Genomic DNA, 23,207 nt, shown 5'->3' with positions numbered 1-23,207 from the left:
GCCGCGGCGGGGCGTGCGGGGCGCGGCGGCTCCGCGGGGCCGGGGCAGCGCGGGGCGGCGGCGGGGCCCGGCGGCGGGCGCGGGCCTGGCGGGGCCAGGCGCAGGTAAGCGGTGGCGGGGGGTTTGCAGTCGCTTTCTCCGGCCTCTAGGTGTCACGATGGGGCTCCGGTTTGGCTGGGGCCCCGCAGCGGCCGCCGCCGGGGAAGCAGGGGGCTTTGTCTCCCTCTATCGTCCCCAGCGCGGCCGGCGCCTGCCTGCGACCGCCGCCATTCCCCACAGCGCGGCGCTGGGCCGGCCGGGCCCGTCGAGCGCCCCGTCCCCGCCTGGCCCGGACTCCATTTTCCTTCCTTTGTTTCCTCCGCGGAGCCGCTGGCGCTAATCACCCCCGGGCCCGCGGCCCGCTCCCCTCAGCCCTCCCCTGCCCCGGCCCGCGCTGCCGGAGGGCGGCCGGTTCGCCCCCTCCCCAGGGCCCTTCCCGCCGAACCTGCGTGAGCGCCGCCGCCTTGTCCTGCGGCTCGGCTTACTGCGGGCTCGCCGCTCCCCGCGTCCGGGCCCGCGAAGCGGCTCCGGCCGAGTCCTGCTTGGCGCGGCGGCGGCTGCGTGCCCCGCTCCTGCCGGCCGCCGCCGTGTGCGCTGCGGCGTGAGAGGCGCGGCGAGGCGCAGAGCGGGACTCGAGCTCCCTCTGCAAGGCAGGCTGAGCAGCGCCATGCAGCACTGGGCGCGGGCCCGGCTGGGGGCGCCCGATCGCGCCTGGCCAGCGCCCCCGCCGGCCCGGCCCTGCCCCCGCCGGCCGCGGCGGCCCGCCAGCCTCCTGGAGCAGCCGCCTCGCCTCCCTGGGTTGGTGCCGGGCTGTGGCCAGGGAGCCGGCCGCCCCTTTCTCCCTCTGCTTTATAGCACGCCTTTCCCGCGGCGGCCACTAGCCCCTGCCTAGCGCGGTGCGCTCTACGCTAGCGGGTCGGGGCTGCGTGGACAGGACCAGCATGGGCTACGGGGCTCACAGAAAGAGCATGATTGCCCCCCTTTTCTGCCATGGCTGTAGCGCAATATTGCCCTCACCCCGCCACGAGCAGACAGGGTTAGGATATGGCAAAACACCCCTGTCTTGCAACGAGCTATCCCGTTAACGAACCTGGGGGCTTTACTCTTTTTCACTCCAATTCTTGAGCATGACCTCTTCTGCAAGCCCTTCACCAGATGCCTCTCATTAATTCCCCCCTTGCAGCCTAGTACTGGTGGGCCCTTTTCCAAAGGAGACTAAGGCTGACACTTACACCACATGACAATTTCACATTTTTTGTAAATTTATTGAATTTACTGTTAATTTTAATACCCCTTAATATTGTGCTTTACCTGCTTCTGTGAGCTGTCCACAATGAAACCTAAATAGTTTATCCAGTGCCAGTTTAGAACTTAGTAATGTGTACCAGTCCGGGAAGTTTTTCCTTGCCGTTCTCTGCATTAAATTGAATCTGTTGGTGGTTAATTACTTACTTGTGTCCTTCTGGAGCAGGTTTAGTGTGTCATTACTTTGACTAGGCTTAATCACTTTAGTTTTCAATTTTGCCATATAGTTATTCATTCCCCCTTGTCAGTTTGACATATTGAAGGTCTAATAGTGATTCTTAGGTATCCTGCTATTGACCTCTTTCACAACTGATAACTCACCAGTGAGAATTCATGTTTTTTAGCTAGTTTAATGCATGACAGGGCTTGAGCTCTCATATGGCTACCTAGCTCTATTAATTACAGACTATTTAAAACCCCCTGATACTTGTACTTACCAGTTGTCTTATATATACAGCTTACTCCTTCTGACAATTCTGTGGTCCTGCTCCTGCAGTTAAAGGCATATTCAGAGCCACTTGGAAATCAGTTGCACAATGTGAAAGTACAGGAGTTCACCCAGGCATGTCCAGGTCTAGTCTTAGTACTGAAATAAAAGGTATGGGGTACGTTAAGAAAAAATTGTTGTGAAAATTAAAGATGGCAGTTAGAGGAGAATAATGGGAAAGCAACAAAGCATCTTTAAAGATGAAATATACAAAATAATAGGCCTTGTCCATTTGTGCTGCTTTCTGATGTTTAAAATCAGATTTTTTTTTGTATTGAACTATAGGTCTTGGTGACTAGAGAACTAGCAAAATTATATTCCAAGAATAAAAATTGAACAGTGAAGGAAAATTACTTTTAAGCCAGATTGTTCAGAATTTCTGTTGACGCTTATTTAACATGAATGTTTGAGAAAAGTCAAAGATTAATTTAAAAGGCTTGTATCAAAGGGCCCAAACTCAGCTGAGACCTTTCAGCAATCATATGACCAGACTTCAAATGAATATTTCTTAAGTAGTTCTACAGGTTCTCATGCAACTTTTGTTTGAGGGTAGCTCAAGACTAAGTGAGGGGTCTCTTCCAGAACGAGCTGTTCAAAGAAGAAATTGTTTATGGCAGGGGTTCTCAAACTGGGGGTCATGATGTTATTACATGGGGGGGGGTTGTGAGCTGTCAGCCTGCACCCCAAACCATGCTTTGCATCCAGCATTTATAATGGTGTTAAATATATAAAGCAGTTTTTAATTTATAAGTGGAGGGGGGGGGTTTGCACTCAGAGGCTTGCTATGTAAAAGGGGTTACTAGCAGTAAAGTTTGAGAGCCACTGGTTACTTCTGGGGGAATTCTGCACTACTGTGCATATGCAGAATTTATGTCCCCCCACAGAAAATTGACTTTGACAGGGAAGCCACAAGAGCAGTCATGCAACCCTCCCCAGCATGTGTATCGGGTGCCCAGGGCAGCCAGCAGAGAGGTAAATCACTGTGGGGCAGGAAGCGGGACTGGGGAAGACCTGGCTGGTGGCTCCTACCCTGTGCTGGACTCAGCAGCTAATCCCAGTTGGGCTGGGGAGGATGGGACTTCCTCTTCCCCTGCACAGCATCCAGGGCTGTGTAAGACCTACCCCCAGATTTCTCCCCCAGCTGCAGGAAACTCTGCAAACTGCTGTTACTCTCTCCCCCCTGCCCATCACTCCTCAGCTGCAGGGGGAGGGATCCCTGTACAGGGAGCTACTCCCTCATCTGCCCAACCCCTGTGCATCCATACCCCCTTAGACCCTCCCACTGAGCCCCACTCTCCCTGCACTCCGAACCCCCTCCAGTGTGCCCCACACCCAGATCCCCACCCCACCGAGTCCCAGCCAGCTACACCTGGATCCCTATCACACTGAGTCCCACTCCCCCAGCATCTGGACCCCCCACTGTGCTCCCAGACCCACCTGCTGAGCTCTATCCCCCAGACCTCCCTGCTGAGCCTCAACCACCTTCCCCTGGATCCCTCCCCCCACAGTCCCCATTACCATAGCACCCAGAACTGCACCCAACAAGCCCCTGTGCATCCAGATTCTCCCCCCCCCGCCCCAACAGATGGATCCCCCACTGAGCTGTCTGCACCCAGATTGCCCCACTCAGAACCCTCTCAACCCACACCTGGATTCGCCCACACTAAGCCCCTCGACACTTGAATCCGGCCTGCCCACACCTGGTGCACTGGGCACAGAGGGGCAAGGCCATGGGGTGTTTCTGGGGCAGGCCCAATCCTTGTGTGGTGTCAGGGTTGGGTGCAGCCTCACCACTGAGTCCGTGTCCCAGGGGGAACGGCACAGTGATCTCCCACCTCGGTGCAGCCAGTGGCCTGTGCTCCCCAATGCCATGTTGGAGCCTCCACATGTATTTGACAAATAAAATTTGTAGAATTTTAAAGTAGTGTGCAGAACTTTTTATTTTTTTTGGTGCAGAGTTTTTATTTTTTGGCTCAGAATTCCCTCAGGAGTAACTGGTTTTTGGCAGTGGTTTTTCGAACTCAGGTCACGACCTAGTAGTGGGTTACAGAATGTAAGGCACTGGGTCGTGGCAGCTCTGGTCAGCACTGCCGACCAGGCTGCTAGAGGTCCCATCAGTGGTGCTGCCCGGCTAAGGCAGGCTAGTCCCTGCCTGTTATGACAGCGCGCTGCACCCTGGAAACGGCCAGCAGCAGGTCCGGCTCCTAGGTGTGGGGGCCATAGGGCTCCCTGCGCTGCCCGAGCACTGGCTCCAGCCAATGGGAGGTAGGGGCCGAGGTGGTGCCTATGGGCAAGAGCTGCTTACGCGCCTCTACCTAGGAGCCGGACCTGCTGCTCGCTGCTTCCAGGGTGCCATGCAGTCTGTGGTGCCAGGACAGGCAGGAAGCCTGCCTTAACATGCCGCTGCACCACTGACTGGGAGCTGCCCGAGGTTAGCCCATGCCCCAAACCCTGTCTCAGCCTTGAGCCCCCCCCAAACCCAGAGCCCCTTCCTGCACTCCAAACCCGTCATCCCCAGCCCCACCCTAGAGCCTGCACCCCCAGCCCAGAGCCCTGACCCCCTCCTGCCCAGCCCAGAGCCCCCTCCCACACCCTGAACCCCTCATTCCCAGCTCCATCCTGCAGCCCTCACCCCTGTGCCCCAGCCCAGAGCCCCTTCCACACCCCAAAATCCTTATCACCAGTTCCGTTGGGTCACAGGCACCAACATTCTTCTTCAACTGGGTCACCAGAAAAAAGTTTGAAAACCACTGGTTTATGGTATCAGCAGGCCATGTTCCAGGTGTGATCCTCAACTAATTTATGGTTGTGTAGTTACCAATTACTGCCCTAGTTGCGGTTTCTCTGATATCTCACTGGAGTCCGGTGGCACCTTAAAGACTAACAGATTTATTTGGGTATAAGCTTTTGCCACTGGACTCCTCTTTCTTGGGGATACAGACTAATACGGCTACCCCTCTGATATTTGATCTCACTGTTCCTCATTGCTGTCATGCCTTGGAGACCACCACTTTTTTGGTATCCATAAAAATTCTCCATAATAATCCTCTGCCTAGAAATTGTTTCTGTGAAATCCCTTATTTAGAGCACCCATTTGAAGACTTCATGTCCTTCACCTGTAGTTTTATATGCAAGTATTGCTGTTCTGTTAACGCTCACTCCACACAGGTTAGGTGTACTTCTCTCCAGTCACAAATTCTAGTACTTTTTGCCTTTATACAAGTGAGCATAAAGCATGAACATTTGTTTCAGCCTGCCTCTTTTGCTCGGTTATCTTTTTGTGTTGCTCTGTCTTTATATGATGCAGTTCTGAGGCTGCCTTTACACTTAAAATTTTAGTGAATTTTCCCACTCTTGGTTGCAGAGGTCCATTTCCTGAAAAAGATTCCCCAGTATTTCAAACTGAAACCCTTTCTCAGCAATATCTTCTCATCCATGCATATCCTGTGAGTAGAAGTGGAAGCATGTCACACTAAGATAACTTAAGCCAAAAATTCTACCGCTAAGACCAGTTCATGTGTGTTGGGAACCCAAGTCTATGCCAGCTGCTGGCTGCCACTGGTGTTGTAAACTCCAGAGTAAATAATCAGCATGAATAGGTCTAAATCAGCATGATGCTAAGAGTTGTGGTGATGGCTTATGGGCATTTTCACTAGGGCTCCCAACATAGCAAGCACTGGTGTTGGCAACAATGGTGAACTGGGAAAAAATCTCCAGTGCAGAGAATGCTTTGCATAAGCTTTCTTAAACATCTGTTTAGCATCTAGAATCTCCTGTAATTTCATAGCTCATTGGTCCTTACATGTACTGCTGCCAGACTTCTCCTTAAATCTCTAAGACTTCCCATTATTAGTTTTTTCCATCCATGTCAGCTTAGTGCTCTCAGGAGAGCACAGCTATACTCCTGATTATATCAACTCTTGCCCCCACTACAACCTATCTCCCAATAGGACTGCCTGTGTGTTTGAAGAATAAACAGTGCCCAGATTTTGTGGTGAGGTGTGCTTTAGGAATGCAGTAATCACTAGTCATCGCTCCTCCCTTCTTACACACACACTTTAGAAATGCATAATGTTAATGGAGAAGCCACCACTACCACGTGCACTCATACAAACTAAACTGCTTAGCCTTTGGCTCCCACTTGTGTCCTTTAACTCCTGAGTTCTAATTTGGTGGTTACCTTACTGAACTGACTTGTTTAAACCTCTGTTCATCCACTTGACTCCACTTCATATGAACAGTTCAGTCAGTACTGTTGGAATAAGTTTTCAACGGAAAGGCTTGCTCCTTTTCACTCTCATTTCTCAGCTTGTGGCCCACAGAGACCCACACAATTCCAATTTTTCTATAGGCATTATAGAAAAAAATATTCTAGTTTTATGAGATGGTGCTACAGTTTGGCTCAAGGAGTAAGTTCACTGAAAAATATAAAGCTGTGTTCTAATAGTTCCCTAAAAACAATAATGTTCATCCTTAACTTTTACTGTAACTCAATGTGTAGCTTTTATGTTCAGAAGAAACAGCCTCATGCAACTCACTCACTCTTTGTCTCTATTCTCTCCTCTCCCCCCCCGCCCCCCCAAAGAAAAAGAAAGCCACATCTCTTCACATAACCCATACTCAACCTACAGAAAGATTGAGAGATAATTCAGATATTTAAGACAAAAATAGAGCATTTGTTCTTTTCACTGTGTGACCCAAATTAGTTTAGACGGACACTTTAGTATCTCTTATGAATGAGAGGCCAAAAAAGCCAACTGCTGGGTCTTTATCCCAGTTTAGGATTTTTTAATCAGTTTACTTCTACCCTGCTGGTAGGTGAACATGGAACATCATGTAGATGTAGAATTAAGCTTATACCCTCACGCTATAATAATGTGACTCCAGTAAGTCTGAGTATTCCTTTATAATGTGGTTACCTGATGCTGATTGGTAAGAATACAGAAGTTGTACAATGTCTGTTCTGAAGCCCAACAAACAATAAGTATACTCATCTTGTGAGTTTTAGATTTGTGGGAGATGGAGTATTGTCTGTTCACATGTTCATGTTATATTAGAGTAAAAAATGTGGTTGCATTTCTCCTATGTAATATTGAATTTCCATGAAAGTTAGTCTTTGCTGTCACTGTCAAACATTCACGACATCACACTGTGCTGCATACTGCTACTAGTTCAGGGATCTCAAACTCAAATTAAAACGAGGGCCACATGAGGACTAGTACATCACTGCTACTGCCCGTCGTCCTCCCCCCCACTGCCCCCACTCCACCCCTTCCATGAGGCCCTACCCCTTCCCCACCTCTTCCCACCCCCATTCCAACTCCGCCTCCTCCCCTGAGCGCATGGCTCCCCACTCCTCACGCCGGAAAGTGCTAAGTACCTGGAGGTAGGCGGAGGAGCAGGGACACGGTGGGTGAGGCGAGCTTGGTGGCTACAGGAAATAACTCGGGGGTGCGGGGAGCTTGGTGGGCCGCATCAAATAACTCTGCAGGCCATGTGTTGGAGACCCCTGTACTAGTTTAACAAGACATGAGTTCAGTTCATGTTTGGACTGCATAATGACCCATTTTTTCAGTATACTGTGACTGCTATTCATTTTAATGCAGTTATGGAACTAGTTAATAGTGGCTGTACTAAACTATATTGCAGTGCATTTTCCTTTAAGGGCTACAGTGTCTTAACTCAGATAAGGAGAATGTTAAATAGGTCATTCTGCATTTGGCAGTCATTGACTCATACTAACATTTTAAAATGAAGCTATCTCATTTCATTTGGAGTAAACAAGTGATTTTTCATTGTCAAGCTCTCCAAACTTGTTAGTTCCCTGAAAAGGCCAATCTGAGAGTTATGCCTAACTGGGTCCTTCCTGTGTTTTACATATTATGTTTCCACCCAATATCTGTATCTCTGTTCACAGGAGCTTAAAGCTTCATCAACTTGACTCAATTTTACATTAAGTTCCAGTCTAACACAAGGTTGCAAAGCCACTTTTGTAGGATGTTCATAGGGTCAAACAAATCTGGAGTTCTTGTACCCAAAACCTACCTTGTTTGTTGCCTGCTGTAGGTTGGTCTTACTGTGTAGGCTTCTGAATCATCATTTGTTAACCATGACATGCATCTGACAAATCTCACTGTAGTAAAATAGACAGACAGAAGCTGGAGGAGGAAGAAGTAGCAGTAGCTGGCTCCACTTATATAACAAATCTTGTTGGCCCTAAATGGGGCGGAGTAGTAAAAGATTTTAATCCACCTGTGGGCAGTTTGGGCCATTCATGATTCTTATTTCCCTTCCTTCTCTCTCTTTCTCCCCCCACCCCCACCCCCGCCCCAAAAAATCCCTTAGCAGAGGATCTCTGGTAGAAAGGATTTTCTCATTACAAACATTTTGATTAGTTTCCCAAAGTTAGATTACCACCAGTACAGCACCACAGGTGGTAATGATGATAGGAGTATAAGTATAGCCTGGCTATCAAATGCTGTGTTGTTTAATCTTGCCCAACCAGGTCTGTCTATTACAGGGGTTAAAACATCAGCAGCTTGTTTATATTTAGGGCCCTGCCAAATTCAGGGTCCATTTTGGTCAGTTTCACAGTCGTGGGATTTTAAAATTAATAAATTTCATGATTTCAGCTATTTAAATCTAAAATTTCACAGTGTTGTAATTGTAAGGGTCCTGACCCAATAAGGAGTTTGGGGGTGGGGGGGGGGATTGCAGTACTGCTACCCTTATTTTTGTGCTGTTGCTGGTGACGGTGCTACCTTCAGAGCTGGGCAGCTGGACAGCGGCGGCTGGCCGGGATCCCATCTCTGAAGGCAGAGCTGGGCCCTCAGTCAGCAGCCCGCCACTCTGGCTGCCCAGCTCTGAAGGCAGTGCATAAGTAAGGGTGGCAATACCTAAAATGACCTTGCAACCACCCTGCAAATCCCTTTTGGGTCAGGACCTCGAGTTTGAGAAATGCTGATCTGCCCCGTGAATTCTGTATAGTATAGGATAAAAGCACACAAAAGACCAGATTTCACAGGGGGAGATTAGATTTCACAGTCCATGACACATTTTTCATGGCCATGAATTTGGTAGGGCTCTATTTGTATTTCTGCTCCTTTTACCTTTGCTACCATTGCTAGTAGTGTAATAGAGGAAAATCTTAAGTGAAAGCAAGGCCTCTGAGGTTAGAACCATAGGAGCTTTCGCCTTGAAACTGGCCAGAAACAGGATTGGGCTCTTTGCACTGGGAATGTTCTGTGGGTGTTGGTGTGTCTGGAGATTCCCTTTTATACTTGAGAACACGAGTTATATGTACTAGATATCAAGATTCTTTATGATGCAATATTGTGATTTTTAAAGTTCTAATAATAATAGGTTTATTTGTTGGGGAGAATGGTTACTTTCTACATAGACTGATCTTAGTCTTTGGACTACCTGTTTTACCTTCATGTCACAAACAATATGTTACATAATTGTCAAAGATTACATGGATTCTACCATAATAGGATCTTGGCTGCGCTCTGGGACCTCCAAACTGCTGTTTGTAAAAATGATATGTCACAAAACTCATAATCAATGAAGAGCTCTTAGCAATTCTCTCTGCTTATAACCAGCTTTTCACTTAGAGACCTGACTTGGGTAAATGAATGAAACTAAGAGTTTCTTTGCCCTAGAGCCTTATAAATATTGGTCCACTTTCTAAAATGACTACATGGTTTGCCACAATTGGGGTGATTAGCAGACTGCTGGAGAGGCCAAGGATAAGGATGGGCAGAGGATGAAGCGTAATGATTTTTTCAACATATACTTTAAAACATATGTAACTATTGCAAAAAAAAAAAAAAAAAAAAACCAAAACTTAGAACTTTAGAAATCTCATTCCATGTATTTAAGTACTTGGAGAATACATTATATGTGCAAGACGACACTGAATTATTGAAAAACAATTCTAGACGTACCAAATGTGTGGAAGACATAGTAAACAGGATACATTTCAGACTGTGATAATGTACGATGGGCAGTTTAAAATTTTCTTGACTCTAAAGAACAGTTCAGTACCTTGTACAGTGGGATAATAAGCAGAAAATGCTTAATTCCAGAAGTATGACCTGGAGTACCACCTGTTTTCCCATTCCCTACATATTACAGAAGGGTAGGGAGTAAGAGTTGAACTCTGATTAGTCTTTATGAAAGAACTCTCATGAGAAGAGCTGCCAGCAGAATGGATTGATTTAAATCAAAGCAATTTAAACCACTTATTTAAATCATGATTTAAATCAATGATTTTAATTTTATTTTTTTATTTGTATTCAGTTTTCTTAAAGGTTGATTTTCATTAGTTGATCACCAATAGAACATCTTGTTTGCAGCTGAACATAGCCTTTATACTATATTTGGTGCTTCCTTTTGCTTACCAGAAGGGTACATTATGTCTGTACACATTTATTTAAGCAGTTTTATAGCTTAAACTTATGCCTGGTCTACACTACAGAGTTTGGTCAAAGTAAGGTAACTCTGTGAATGTCTACACTATAGTGGTGCTCCTGCCAGTGTAAATTGCCTACTAAATTGATCTAAGTGCTGTGCCTCTTGTGGAGGAGGAGTTATTAGGTTGATGTAATTAGGGCAATGCAGTGTCTGTGTTACTAACATTGCCTGTTGGTTGTCAGCCATGCAGGGCTGACAGCCCACAGATCTGCCATCACAGGGCTCAGGCTCTTCTCCTCTCCTCAGTCCCTCACCAGAAGGCTGCTGGGCTCAGGCTCCCTTCCCCTCTTCCTCCCCCTCCCCCCAAATTCGTCACTGGCAGCTGCCAAGCTCAGTCTCTCTCTCCCCCCCCCCCCCCATCCCTAACTGGGAGGCTGCCAAGCTCAGGCTCGTCTTCTCCACTCCAGTCCCTCACCTGGAGGCTGCCAAACACAGGCTCTCCTTTTCCCAACCAATCCCTAACCAGGAAGCTGCCTCCTCCCCCCATCCCTCACAGGGAGGTAGCAGCAGTGCTCTGGGCTGTCAGCCTTGGGAGAAGGGGGCTCCAGCTGTGCGCCCCACGTGAGGCTGTCAGCTCAGGCTGTGAGACTCTTGGCTCCAGCTGTCAGTGCCGCACAATGCCCCACTTCATTCGGTGGAAGAGCTCCTGGTGAGGACATGTACCGCTGACAGAAGGGGCTAGCATGGACCTGAAAAACCGCAGTAATGATTGTGGTGGCTGTACGTTGACAAATTCAATTAAATATATGCAAAAAACAGCATTTTAATTTTTTTATTAAATAAAACTACCTTGCTGAATACATTGGGGAGAGGGAAGTTTATCAGAATATGTTGTGTATTTAAAACTAAGGCCCAGATTTTTAAAGGTATTTAGGCTTTGCTGTGCTCAGCACTGCAACTCCTAATCAATTTAGAAACCTACATCTTACTTTTAAAAGGGATTAAGGCACTATGATTTAGGCTCCTAAATCAGTTAAGCAACACCTAAATACTTTTTAAAATCTGGAACCAACTGATTTATTAAACATAGTTTCGTAGTTAAAGAATTGAACTGATTGTTTCTGGTCACTAGGTCCTTCAAGATTTTAGAACTAGTAGATCTCATCTTTTCACACCTCATCTTTTTTCATAGATTGGAAGAGGAAAACAAGCTTTTCTTCTTTTTCAACTCCCAATTGTTTTTTTAACTTTGAATGAACTAGTTGTTGAACTGAATGTGTTGAACAAACTGAAATGAAGAAAATATCCTCTTTTCACTTCCAGAAGAGGTTACTGCTGTCAAAAGCTGGTTTAGCACTTCAGCAAACTGGTTCCAGGTGCCTAGTCAGTGCTTTCCATCAGTTCAGCAGTTTAACTTTATTTAAAACTTGGCAGCAACCATGTACTGCTTAATATTATTATTTTTTCTATTTAATTCAAATAGGTTTAACAGGTTTAAGACTTAGCGTGGGTTCCAATAATTTTAAATTTAATTTTAAATATATTTATTTAAAAAAACAAACCCATATTTAAATTTTAAAAAAATGATTGATCTTTATCCATCTTGGCTGCCAGCCTGTTTGAATCCTTGCTTCTTTGGCAAGATATCTTTTTTTAAAAAATTATTTTATTGTGATATTGGGAGTGGGAGGCAGAATGGGGAGTTGGCTAAGAGGACCAATAATTCTTTACTATTTCAATAACCCAGAGGTTTTTATTGTGGAGAAGGAGGGAGACCATAGTTGGGAGAGAGAAATTGGAAGGAGAGAGAAAAAAGAAAAATATAAATCCGTTCTACAGTGCCTCTTAGAAAGAACTCTTTTCTGTGGAATGCTGCATAGGGAAAGCAGAAAGATGCACAGCCAAGGTATTAGAGACCCATACAACGTTCAAGGGGAAAGGATCAGACTGAGACGCAGGTCTTGTCTTCACTGCAGAGTTAACTCGAGTTGTTACTTGGTGTTGCTTCCAACTCAAGTCCCATCCTCACACACATACCCTTAACCCATCTATGTTGGTGCATTTTACTCAAGTTGGCTGGCCCATCAAGGGAATAAGTTACAGCTTTGTGCTACTAATTGTCATTCAGTACAGTAATCCAGTCACTCCGTACTGCTCAAACATTGTTTCGCCATGTGGCCTTTCTCAGGTCAGGTCTGTACTTAAAATTTAGGTCGACCTAGCTGCATGGCTCAGGGCTGTGAAAAATGTCATGCCTTGTGCAATGTAATTAGGTCAACCTAACTCCTAGGGTAGATACAGCTGGGTCAATGGAAGCATTCTTCCACCTACTTAGCTATTGCCTCTCCGAGAGGTGGATTTACTCCAGCAACAGAAAAACCTCTTCTGTTGCTGTAGTGTGTGTCTATACTACTGCAGTGTAGCTGCAGCTGTGCCGCTGTAGCGCTTGCAGTGTAGACGTAGCCTCACTCAGGCTAGGCTAACTCCAGTGTAGATAAGTTGAATTAACTCTGCAGTGAGTTACAGCCTCTAGGGAAGAACTGGAGAAGTGTGTTACACAGACCAGTTCCTGAAAAAACTTTCACTTAGGAATTCTCTCTTCATTCCACTAGCAAAGAGGTAGCATAAATGAACTCCCAACTCTTACTGTGTAAGGAACAACTTTTTTCTGAATTTCCTGAGCAGTCAAAACTACAGCATTTTGGAGAAAGATGGCTTCCTCTTGAAAAGATAAGAAATAGTCTGTCAGAATATTTGAATCTGTCTGCAATAAAGATTTTATTGGTTTAATCAGGACACTTGCCACTGCTATATTTGAAAATTTGTTGAAAAAATGTGTCTACAGAACAATTAGATTCACCCATTGTTCAGTTTAGCATCTTTAAGTTCTTGAAAGAAGCACAGTTGCTAGTTGCTAAACATGGTTAAGACCCTATATAAATCACAGGGGTTTTGTTTGTTTGTTTTAAATCCTGGCAGCATCATGGGTATGTTTGAATTTCATGAGATATGTATGGCTGCCAATTCTCTCCCGCACCTCAAACTGCTGCAGTTTTTCCCTACTGTTGGAAAAATGGTGGGATTGGGCTAATCTCTCAATTTTCCGTTAAACCTGTGAAATTGTGATTTACACAGGATTGTGGCTCAGTGGGTATGGCACTGGACTGGGACTCAGAAGAGCCTGGCTCTGCTCTTCCCCTTGTGGTGACCTTGGACAAGTCACTTCATCTCTCTGTGCTCCAGTGTCCCCATCTGTAGAGTGGGGGTAACAATGTGTTTCTCTCATGTAAAGCGCTTGGAAAATGATGGACAAAGTGCTATATAAGAGTTCCGTATTATCGTTATTTATTTTAAAAACAGACAGGAAAGGCTATTCTATTGAAAATGAGCACCAATTGTGTATTTTACATCCTTGGTATATTGTCAGTAAGCCTTATGTTTTAGATGCTTTTTAACTGTAGAGCGGAAGGGAGCCCTGTGTAGCCAGCGAAGAAGCAGGATCCAACACTCAGCCATGTCTGCTCCCTCCTGCTAAGGCATTGACTTCTCCCTTCTCTGTCAGTTCTTTGATCTGTAACAAGAGGGTAGAGAAAACCAGAGTAGTGTCTAGCTACCTCACCTTTTCGGAAATTGGGTAATCCTTGGTTCAGTGCGGTGACTGGACACACAGCTGTTTTCCTTTCCCATGATAGATCAAGGTGCTGCTGCTAGAGCAGAGAAGAGAGAAATCAGTAACCCCACATCAGTAGAGTCCGCTATCAAATGCTCATGTGGCTGACTTGTCTGAGAACTCCCTCCTTCCCCTGCCATCTGTAACTTTTTGGGAGATATTTGTTCTGAGTGGTCCACACAGAAGGGGCAAATCGTTGTGGGGGGAATGTTTCTTCCCCTCAGCCAGTCTTCAGCTGGTGAAGCAGGAAGATGTGGGTGCCTGTGCCATCCCTGCTAAGTATTTATTTAGGGGAAGGGAGTCACTGGTGTCAGTCCTGCCGTTAGTGCACCCCTTTGGAGATGGAGGGTGATCCTGCTCTCCAACCCCGCTTCCGGCAGTGCTGTCTATATATAGAGTCCTCTGTTGCCATTCACCCCTTGTCTCAGAATTGCTAATCCCTTCAAATATAGGCTGCCTCCTGGTGGTGCTACAGGGAGCCCCTAAGGCCTTCCTGTCAGACATCATACCAAAGCTTATTCCTATTATGGCATGAGGTGCCCCAAGTGTCTTTCAGTTCTCTTCTCCCACCTCAGTTTTTTTTTGTTAATTAAATTAATAATGGAAAAACTACTGACTGATCTCAGGTTTTTCCCATGTTTTTTAAATAAAGTATGGGTCTAGGATACTGTAAAACCCTAAATAAATCTTATACATGAAAAGGTAAACCCTAGGCATGGAAGGGTGTTCTAAGCACTAAGTATGCATGTTGTATTTTGTTGCCCTCTCCCTGCCGCTCCCTCTTCTAAGTGTTTCAAATCTGTATTGCTGCTGCTGCTTCATTTCTGGGTTTGTAAGGAGTTCATTTTCTGGCTGAACAGTCCCTGGGCGCCTCTCCTTTGACTGGACGTATCAGTTAAACAATGATGTTGTAAAAGGAAAGGCTCAAAACTCAGTGGTTTCTCTTATAGCAGCAGGAGGCTTATAGTCTCTTCTGTGTGAGAGCACAGGTCACTTCAATTAAATCCCCAACTGTCAGTGGTTACGTTCATTTGCAGTGCACTCCAAAGCGCTAGCAAGTGCTGTGAGAAAATTTACAAAAGTAGTGCCAGATCCTGTATTACTTCCTTGCAAATGTATAAATTGAGCCCAGGAAATCTTATTACTATATTTATTTTTATTGCATCATAGCTGTGCTATGATGAAGAGATGGGAAAAATCTCTTGTTTGTACTTGTACTTATATTTAGGTAATTTAATGTAGTTTCAGTGCCATGATGCAGTTAAATTCCCAGTCCAGCATCAGCTTCGTTCCAGGTCATCCTGTCTGATTCAAGAAAACTCAGTTTAAGCAATGTATTTTAATGCTTCCAGTTTTTCTGGAATTCAATGCATACTTCCCCTCTGTCTGATGTACATTGAGGGAAGTTCATTTCTCTGATCCCACTGAGGGTTACCAAAAGAAACTACACCATTTGTTCAGGAAACTCCACACAAGGACAAATCCGCACAGACACGCCCCTGGAACCCCGACCAGGGGTATTCTGTCTCCTACCCCAGGTCCATAAACCTGGAAATCCTGGACACCCCATCATCTCGGGCATTGGCACCCTGACAGCAGGATTGTCTGGCTATGTAGACTCCCTCCTCAGGCCCTACGCTACCAGCACTCCCAGCTATCTTCGAGACACCACTGACTTCCTGAGGAAACTACAGACCATCGGTGATCTTCCTGAAAACACCATCCTAGCCACTATGGATGTAGAAGCCCTCTACACCAACATTCCACACAAAGATGGACTACAGCTAATGTCACGGCAATCCTGGTGGCTGAACTTTGTGACTTTGTCCTCACCCAGAACTATTTCACATTTGGGGACAATGTATACCTTCAAATCAGCGGCACTGTGATGGGTACCTGCATGGCCCCACAGTATGCCAACATTTTTATGGCTGACTTAGAACAACGCTTCCTCAGCTCTCGTCCCCTAATGCCCCTACTGTACTTGCGCTACATTGATGACATCTTCATCATCTGGACTCACGGAAAAGAAGCCCTTGAGGAATTCCACCATGATTTCAACAATTTCCATCCCACCATCAATCTCAGCCTGGACACAAGAGATCCACTTCCTGGACACTAAGGTGCTAGTAAGCGATGGTCACATAAACACCACCTTATACCGGAAACCTACTGACCGCTATTCCTACCTACATGCCTCCAGCTTTCATCCAGACCACACCACACGATCCATTGTCTACAGCCAAGCTCTGCGATACAACCGCATTTGCTCCAACCCCTCAGACAGAGACAAACACCTACAAGACCTCTATCAAGTGTTCTTACAACTACAGTACCCACCTGCTGAAGTGAAGAAACAGATTGACGGAGCCAGAAGAGTACTTAGAAGTTACCTACTGCAGTACAGGCCCAACAAAGAAAATAACAGAACGCCACTAGCCATCACCTTCAGCCCTGTTAGCCGATGGCCAGGGATGTTTGGTGAGGTGCCAGCTATGCCCGTTTATACCATCCGTGACTTTAACCGCTAGGACGCACTGTCCCTTCGCGGCGGGCAGCCCGGGCTAGGCTGACGGATGCCCCAAGGTCCTAACCACCCGTGACTTTAACTGCTAGAGCTCAGAGCTCCTTCGCAGCGGGCAGTCAACACTGACTGACAGGTGCCCCAATGGCAGCACTAAGAGCCTCTCCACACCCGTGACTTTAACTGCTAGAGCTCAGACCTCCTTCGCAGTGGGCAGTCAGGATTGACTGACAGGTGCCCCAAGAGTTTGCCCCGTGGAGGCGGCACAACTCAACGCTAGGCTCTTAGTACTCTCACCTAATGGCCAGGCTTTATAGCCAAAACGGCTGAGGTTCTTTAATTGTGTTGGCTGCTTTACAGTAAACCAGAGAAACAAGTCAGGCTTATGCATAAATGGTTACCAAAATTTATTAAACTAGATTCTAATCATGTGGTTACAAAATTGCTAGTGCCTACTTATTTAAATGTAGAGATGTTACACACACAAACAAGTTACAAAACTGAAGCTACAATCCCAAAGAAAGAAAACAAAGTATAGAGCTCTATTTCAAAATATGTGTACACTAAAGATAGGAGATCAGGTGTGGGTGCTTCTTACCCTCCTTGCATCTCTCGATTCCAGCGGTGCCAAGCCAGGATCGGTCACTCAATTCCGCGGAAAGACGAATAAGGGACAAGGCTCAGGGACCCTCTTAGCTGCAGAAGCCTTGGGAGGCTGTCACTTATCTGACCAGCAGATAGATAGTGAAAAGCACTCAAAAATCATGGTGCTGTAGGTCCCCTACTTATACCTCTGTACTCCTTTATTCTCTTTCTCCTTTCTTATGCCAAATTGGGGCTGGTCTATCTGGGTGACGCCAGCTCTCGCAAGAGTAGTTTACACTTGCAAGGGCGAGAAACAATAAGTGTCAACTACTGGACATTCCTTTTATTAGGGTAAATATTTTCCCACCTAGGATGTTGGTGTGTGTGCATCATGCTGTTTTAGTAGGGGCTAAGAGCCATGTCTGTCACAGCGCCTCTGCCTGCTGTGAGCCCAGTTGTTGTGTATGTTCCCAGTGGCACATTGTAGCAGCACACCTGTGCTTCTCTCAGCTTCAAAGGCTGTGCTGGAATTCATGTTAAGTGCCCTGTGGTGTTTTTTTTTGGCTCCCGTGTGTTTCCAGCAATGCTGGTCGGGGGGGGGGGGGGGGGCTGGCTGTCTGGCTACAAGCCCCCAACTAAAACCTCTCCAAAGCATCATCAAGGATCTATAACCTATCCTGAAGGACGACCCATCACTCTCACAGATCTTGGGAGACAGGCCAGTCCTTGCTTACAGACAGCCCGCCAACCTGAAGCAAATACTCACCAGCAACCACACAACAGAGCCACTAACCCAGGAACCTATCCTTGCCACAAAGCCCGTTGCCAACTGTGTCCACATATCTATTCAGGGGACACCATCACAGGGCCTAATCACATCAGCCACACTATCAGAGGCTCGTTCACCTGCACATCTATCAATGTGATATATGCCATCATCTGCCAGCAATGCCCCTCTGCCATGTACATTGGTCAAACTGGACAGTCTCTACGTACAAGAATAAATGGAACAAATCAGACGTCAAGAATTATAACATTCATAAACCAGTCGGAGAACACTTCAATCTCTCTGGTCACTCGATTACAGACCTAAAAGTCGCAATATTACAACAAAAAGACTTCAAAAACAGACTCCAACGAGAGACTGCTGAATTGGAATTAATTTGCAAACTGGATACAATTAACTTAGGCTTGAATAAAGACTGGGAGTGGATGGGTCATTACACAAAGTAAAACTATTTCCCCATGTTTATTCTCTCCCCCTCCCTCCCCCCCTCCACTGTTCCTCAGACGTTCTTGTCAACTGCTGGAAATAGCCCACCTTGATTATCACTACAAAAGGTCCCCCTCTTCTCCCCCTTCCCCCCGCTCTCCTGCTGGTAATAGCTCACCTTACCTAATCACTCTGGTCACAGTGTGTATGGTAACACCCATTGTTTCATGTTCTCTGTGTATATAAATCTCCCCACTGTATTTTCCACTGAATGCATCCGATGAAGTGAGCTGTAGCTCACGAAAGCTTATGCGCAAATAAATTTGTTAGTCTCTAAGGTGCCACAAGTCCTCCTTTTCTTTTTGCGGATACAGACTAACATGGCTGCTACTCTGAAATCTGATTTCTTGGATTGTTGCTCAGCATGCTGAGGCTGTTGATCAGGGGTGGGCAAACTTTTTTGGCCTGAGGGCCACATCGGGGTTCCAGAACTGTATGGAGGGCCAGGTAGGGAAGGCTGTGCCTCCCCAAACCCCAACCCTATCCGCCCCCTCCCACTTCCCACCCCGAGTGCCCCCTTCAGAATCCCCGACCCATCCAACCCCCCCCCCCTTGTTCTCTGACCGCCATCCCGGGACCCCACCCCCATCGAACCCCCTCTGCTCCCTGACTGCCCCAAACCCTATCCACACTCCCGCCCCCTGACAGGCACCCCGGGACCCGACCCCCTATCCAACCCCCCCTCTAAAGCCCCCTTCAGAATGCGGCCCTGCGAAAATGGGCGGAGGACTTGGGAAGAGCAGGGGCAGCTGTACAGCCGGAGAGAAGCGGCGGTTTCCCCTTCAAAGTGTCGCTTCTCTCCAGCCGGCTGCGCGGCTGCCTGGTGCTCCTCCTGAGTCCTCTACCCGCGTTGTCGCATTCCTGCCACCTGCACCACCCGCCTGCTCCCCTGAGGCTGCAGGTGAGCCCCCCTTCCTGCACTGGCGCCGCACTGAGGCTGCGGGGGAGGGGGGATAACAGGGGAAGGGCCGGGGACTAGCCTCCCCGGCCGGGAGCTCAAGGGCCGGGCAGGACAGTCACGCGGGCTGGATGCGGCCCGTGGGCCATAGTTTGCCCACCTCTGCTGTAGAAGCAAGACCTGGTGTAGTTCTGCTGGTGCAAAAATTCCTAATTCAGAACAGGCCCTTAGAATTATTCAGCAGAATCTTGATTTAGTGGAAGGAACTGAGTGGTAGTTGGGGCTCTACTTCCATACATATTCTTGGCTGGCACATGCGATGCGAGGACAGTAGGATGCTTATTGCACAGTGCTATTTAGAAGCTCTGAGCTTGCATGTATTTACAGTGTGGAGCCATACAGGCAAAGAACCACAATTGCCATTGTATATTACAGATTCTTTTCATTCTTCCAAGAGGCTGCACTGGCAACAGGATTTAAATAATCATCAGAACGGAAGATTACTTTTCTATTACATAACTTGTCAAGAAGAAACTTTTAGCAAATTTGTGTGGCCAAGCTATTACATTTTTTTTTTTTAATGTGGCAACAGATGGTTTGATTTAGATCTTGAAAAAAATCCTAAAGCCTGGAGCAAAAAACATTAATTGGTACTGAGGGGAGCTTGCTTTTAATGAGGTGTGTGTCCAATTTAAAAAATCTGGAAATAATTTTAAGGTTTTAGATCTTGGTGGTGGTGTTGTCTTACTAAATTTTGTTTGACAATGAGAGTTGATGGTATTGGGCATCTTGCAGGATCAGGTTCTAAAGCTATTTAATAATCAGTTGATTAGTGAATGAATTTGGGGAAAGAAGTATATGCATAGAGACCTTTTCATCCCATACACTAGGGCAAAGATATATATATATATATATATAGATATATGATGGCTGTTGATTGATTGCAGTTAACTCACGCAATTAAGTCAAAAAAATTAATCGCGATAAAAAAAATTAATCCCAATTAATCATACTGTTAAACAAGGAATACCAATTGAAATTTATTAAATATTTTTGGATGTTTTTCTACATTTTCAAATAAATTTATTTCTATTACAACACAGAACATGCATTGTACAGAGCTCACTTGATATTATTTTTGATTACAAATATTTGCACTGTAAAAATACTAAACAAAATAAATAGTATTTTTCAGTTCACCTCATACAAGTTCTGTAGTGCAATCTCTTTATTGTGACAGTGTAACTTACAAATGCAGATTTTTTTTTGTTACAACACTGCACTCAAAAACAAAACAATGTAAAACTTTAGAGCCTACAAATCCACTCAGTCCTACTTCTTGTTCAGCCAATTGCTAAGGCAAACAAGTTTGTTTACATTGACGGAAGATACTGCTGCCTGCTTCTTATTTACAGTGTCACCTGAAAGTGAGAACAGACGTTCGCATGGCACTTTTATAGCTGGTATTGCAAGGGGGAGAGGCATAGCTCAGTGGTTTGAGCATTGGCCTGCTAAACCGAGGGTTGTGAGGTCAATCCTTGAGAGGGCCATTTAGGGATCTGGGGCAAAAATTGGGGATTGGTCCTGCTTTGAGCAGGGGATTGGACTAGATGACCTCCTGAGGTCCCTTCCAACCCTGATATTCAATGATTCTATGAAGGGACATCTTTAGTGGATCTGGCACCTAAATATCTTGCTACAGCAGTGCCATGCAAACAACTGTTCTCACTTTTAGGTGACATTGTAAACAAGAAGCGGTCAGCATTATCTCCTGCAAATTGTAACCAAACTTGTTTGTCTGAGCGATTGGCTGAAGTAGGACTGAATGGGCTTGTAGGTTTTACATTTTTATTTTTGAATGCAGTTATTTTTTGTACATAATTCTACATTTGTAAGTTCAACTTTCATTATAAAGAGATTGCACTACAGTACTTGTATTAGGGGAATTGAAAAATACTATTTTGTTTTTTACAGTGCAAATATTTGTAATCAAAAATAAATATAAAATGAACACTGTACACTTTGTATTCTGTGTTGTAGTTGAAATCAATACATTTGAAAATGTAGAAAACATCTAAAAATATTTAAATAAATGGTATTCTATTATTGTTGAACAGCACAATTAATCGCGAATAATTTTTTTAATCGCTTGACAGCCCTAATATATAAATATAAAATTTTGTGTAGATGTGGGAAAATGGTTAAATCAACTGACACGTGATCTAGGCAGAGCTTTTATTACGAAGTCTTTAGATAATTCTGTGTTACCATGTTCTGGTAGTGGCATTAATTTGGACTAGTAACACTGCTTTGTGACTGTTTTTTCTGACACAGTGGATCCTCTGAACAGAAATCCATAGCCACGTAATCTCATAACTATCACCCAAAGATACAGGAAGAGTGGTAATAGTGAACAGATGCAGAATGATCACTACAATAAAAGAAAAAAGGGACTGTGGGCAAAACAAAAAAGGCCATTGAGAAACTCTCTCAAACTGGAATTAGCCAGAGATTTATAAGATGCTGTAAAATCTGTTCACTTAGTCTTGTACTAAACAAACCATTACTCCTTTCTAGAAGGAACATTTCTTTTGTGTTTGCGTGCGCGTGTGTATACACACACACACACACACGCTCACATACAACTTGGTTCTGATGCAGTTATGGTTGCTACACGTGTAAAATATCTGCGCGTATGTCTATGCTAGAAGCGCTACAGTGGGACAGCTGCAGCTATGCTGCTGTAGCACCAGACGCTTATGACAGTGACAGAATAGGTTCTTCCATCGCTGTAGTAAACTCACCTCTGAGAAGTGGGTAGCTAGGTCAATAGAAAAATTCTTCCATTGACCCTAGTGGTTTCTACACCGTGGCTTAGGTCAGCTTAATTAAATCGCATAGGACATGACATATTTCAAAGCCCTGAGCAGTGTAGTTAAGCCAGCCTACCTTTGTAGTGTAGACCAGCCCTGATAAACCCAGAAAAGCAAGGAAATGAAAAGGTAAGCCACCTCCACCCACAAGTGCATATGTCACCATGACAACTGTTTTACTTCACAGATCACTCATATTTAATTTGCTCCCTTTCACTCTTCTGGATGTTATCCTTTACCAGATTAATCCCCGCTGTCCTGTTACTGGATTTTTGATGTCGAGGAGGGAAAGTTAAAGTTGTGTGGCTTGTGATACACAGTAGTTGTTGTAATGGTCAGGTGTGCAGTTTTGGTTGGAGGAGTAGAGGGTTTGTACTGTTAGGTACCCTAACTTTTCATTTTCTTTTTTGTGGCTTTGCCTCATATAACGTGTATAGAAACCCCTGACTGCTTCATAAGAAAGTTGGTAGTTGTTTTTTTAAAATATTTGCTAGGGGTTTTTTTCCAATGTTAGGAAATGGTAGAGGCTTAGAAGTAGGAGGATTTGGGGAGGAGGGAGGTAGAAGTATAACTGCTGATGGAGAATATTTTACCCAGCAGCAGCTGTGCATCAGCCCTTTAGAATCTGAGAGAAAAGTGTGACTCCTGACACAAAAGAATGTATCTTGTGCCTGGCCTCTGCCATCAGGCTTACATGCACCTGAACACCTCACCATCCCTGCCAATCAGGCTTGTGTGTACATCACATAAACTCCCTTATGATACGAATAGGGGCAAAAAAGATCCTAAATCCCGGCTTTCTTTGAAAACCAAACAAAACAACCCTACACATTGCACTATTTCTACTCAGGATTCATCTGCTTACCAAGTTTTATATGGATAGGTGATGCTTTTGAAGAGATACCAACAACAATGAAAAGTGAGACTGTCAAAGAAAATTTTCAGCCAGGGTGCAGATTCAAATACTTCGTAAATTTTAAATAGAACAGAAACTAGACAGTCTGTTAGACATTTCAAAGGGCATAAAAACTGTGAAACTTCACACTGATAGGCCAGCTACTTTTAGTGAAAGCAGGAATTTATATTTTAAGCCTGGTTTAAGCCAATTTTAGAATGAATCATATGGAGTTGCTATTAG

The 23,207-nt window shown here is 45.4% G+C and overlaps 1 protein-coding gene across 2 annotated transcripts in view; it reads left to right on the top strand.

The window, feature by feature from the left end:
- Positions 1–65: 65 nt before the first annotated feature.
- The window catches only part of CTCF (CCCTC-binding factor), a 50,206-nt gene continuing 27,064 nt past the window's right edge, over positions 66–23,207 (top strand). The window contains exon 1 of one of the 2 annotated variants that reach the window (XM_074968337.1): positions 66–104. The gene's annotated coding sequence lies outside the window, so the exon portion shown is untranslated. The remainder of the gene's footprint in view (positions 105–23,207) is intronic. The other variant, XM_074968338.1, reaches the window with a different exon arrangement.

Source organism: Natator depressus, chromosome 12 (assembly GCF_965152275.1).
Source record: "Natator depressus isolate rNatDep1 chromosome 12, rNatDep2.hap1, whole genome shotgun sequence".
In the NCBI taxonomy this organism is placed as follows: domain Eukaryota; kingdom Metazoa; phylum Chordata; order Testudines; family Cheloniidae; genus Natator; species Natator depressus.
This window is presented reverse-complemented; position numbering and strand designations above follow the sequence as displayed.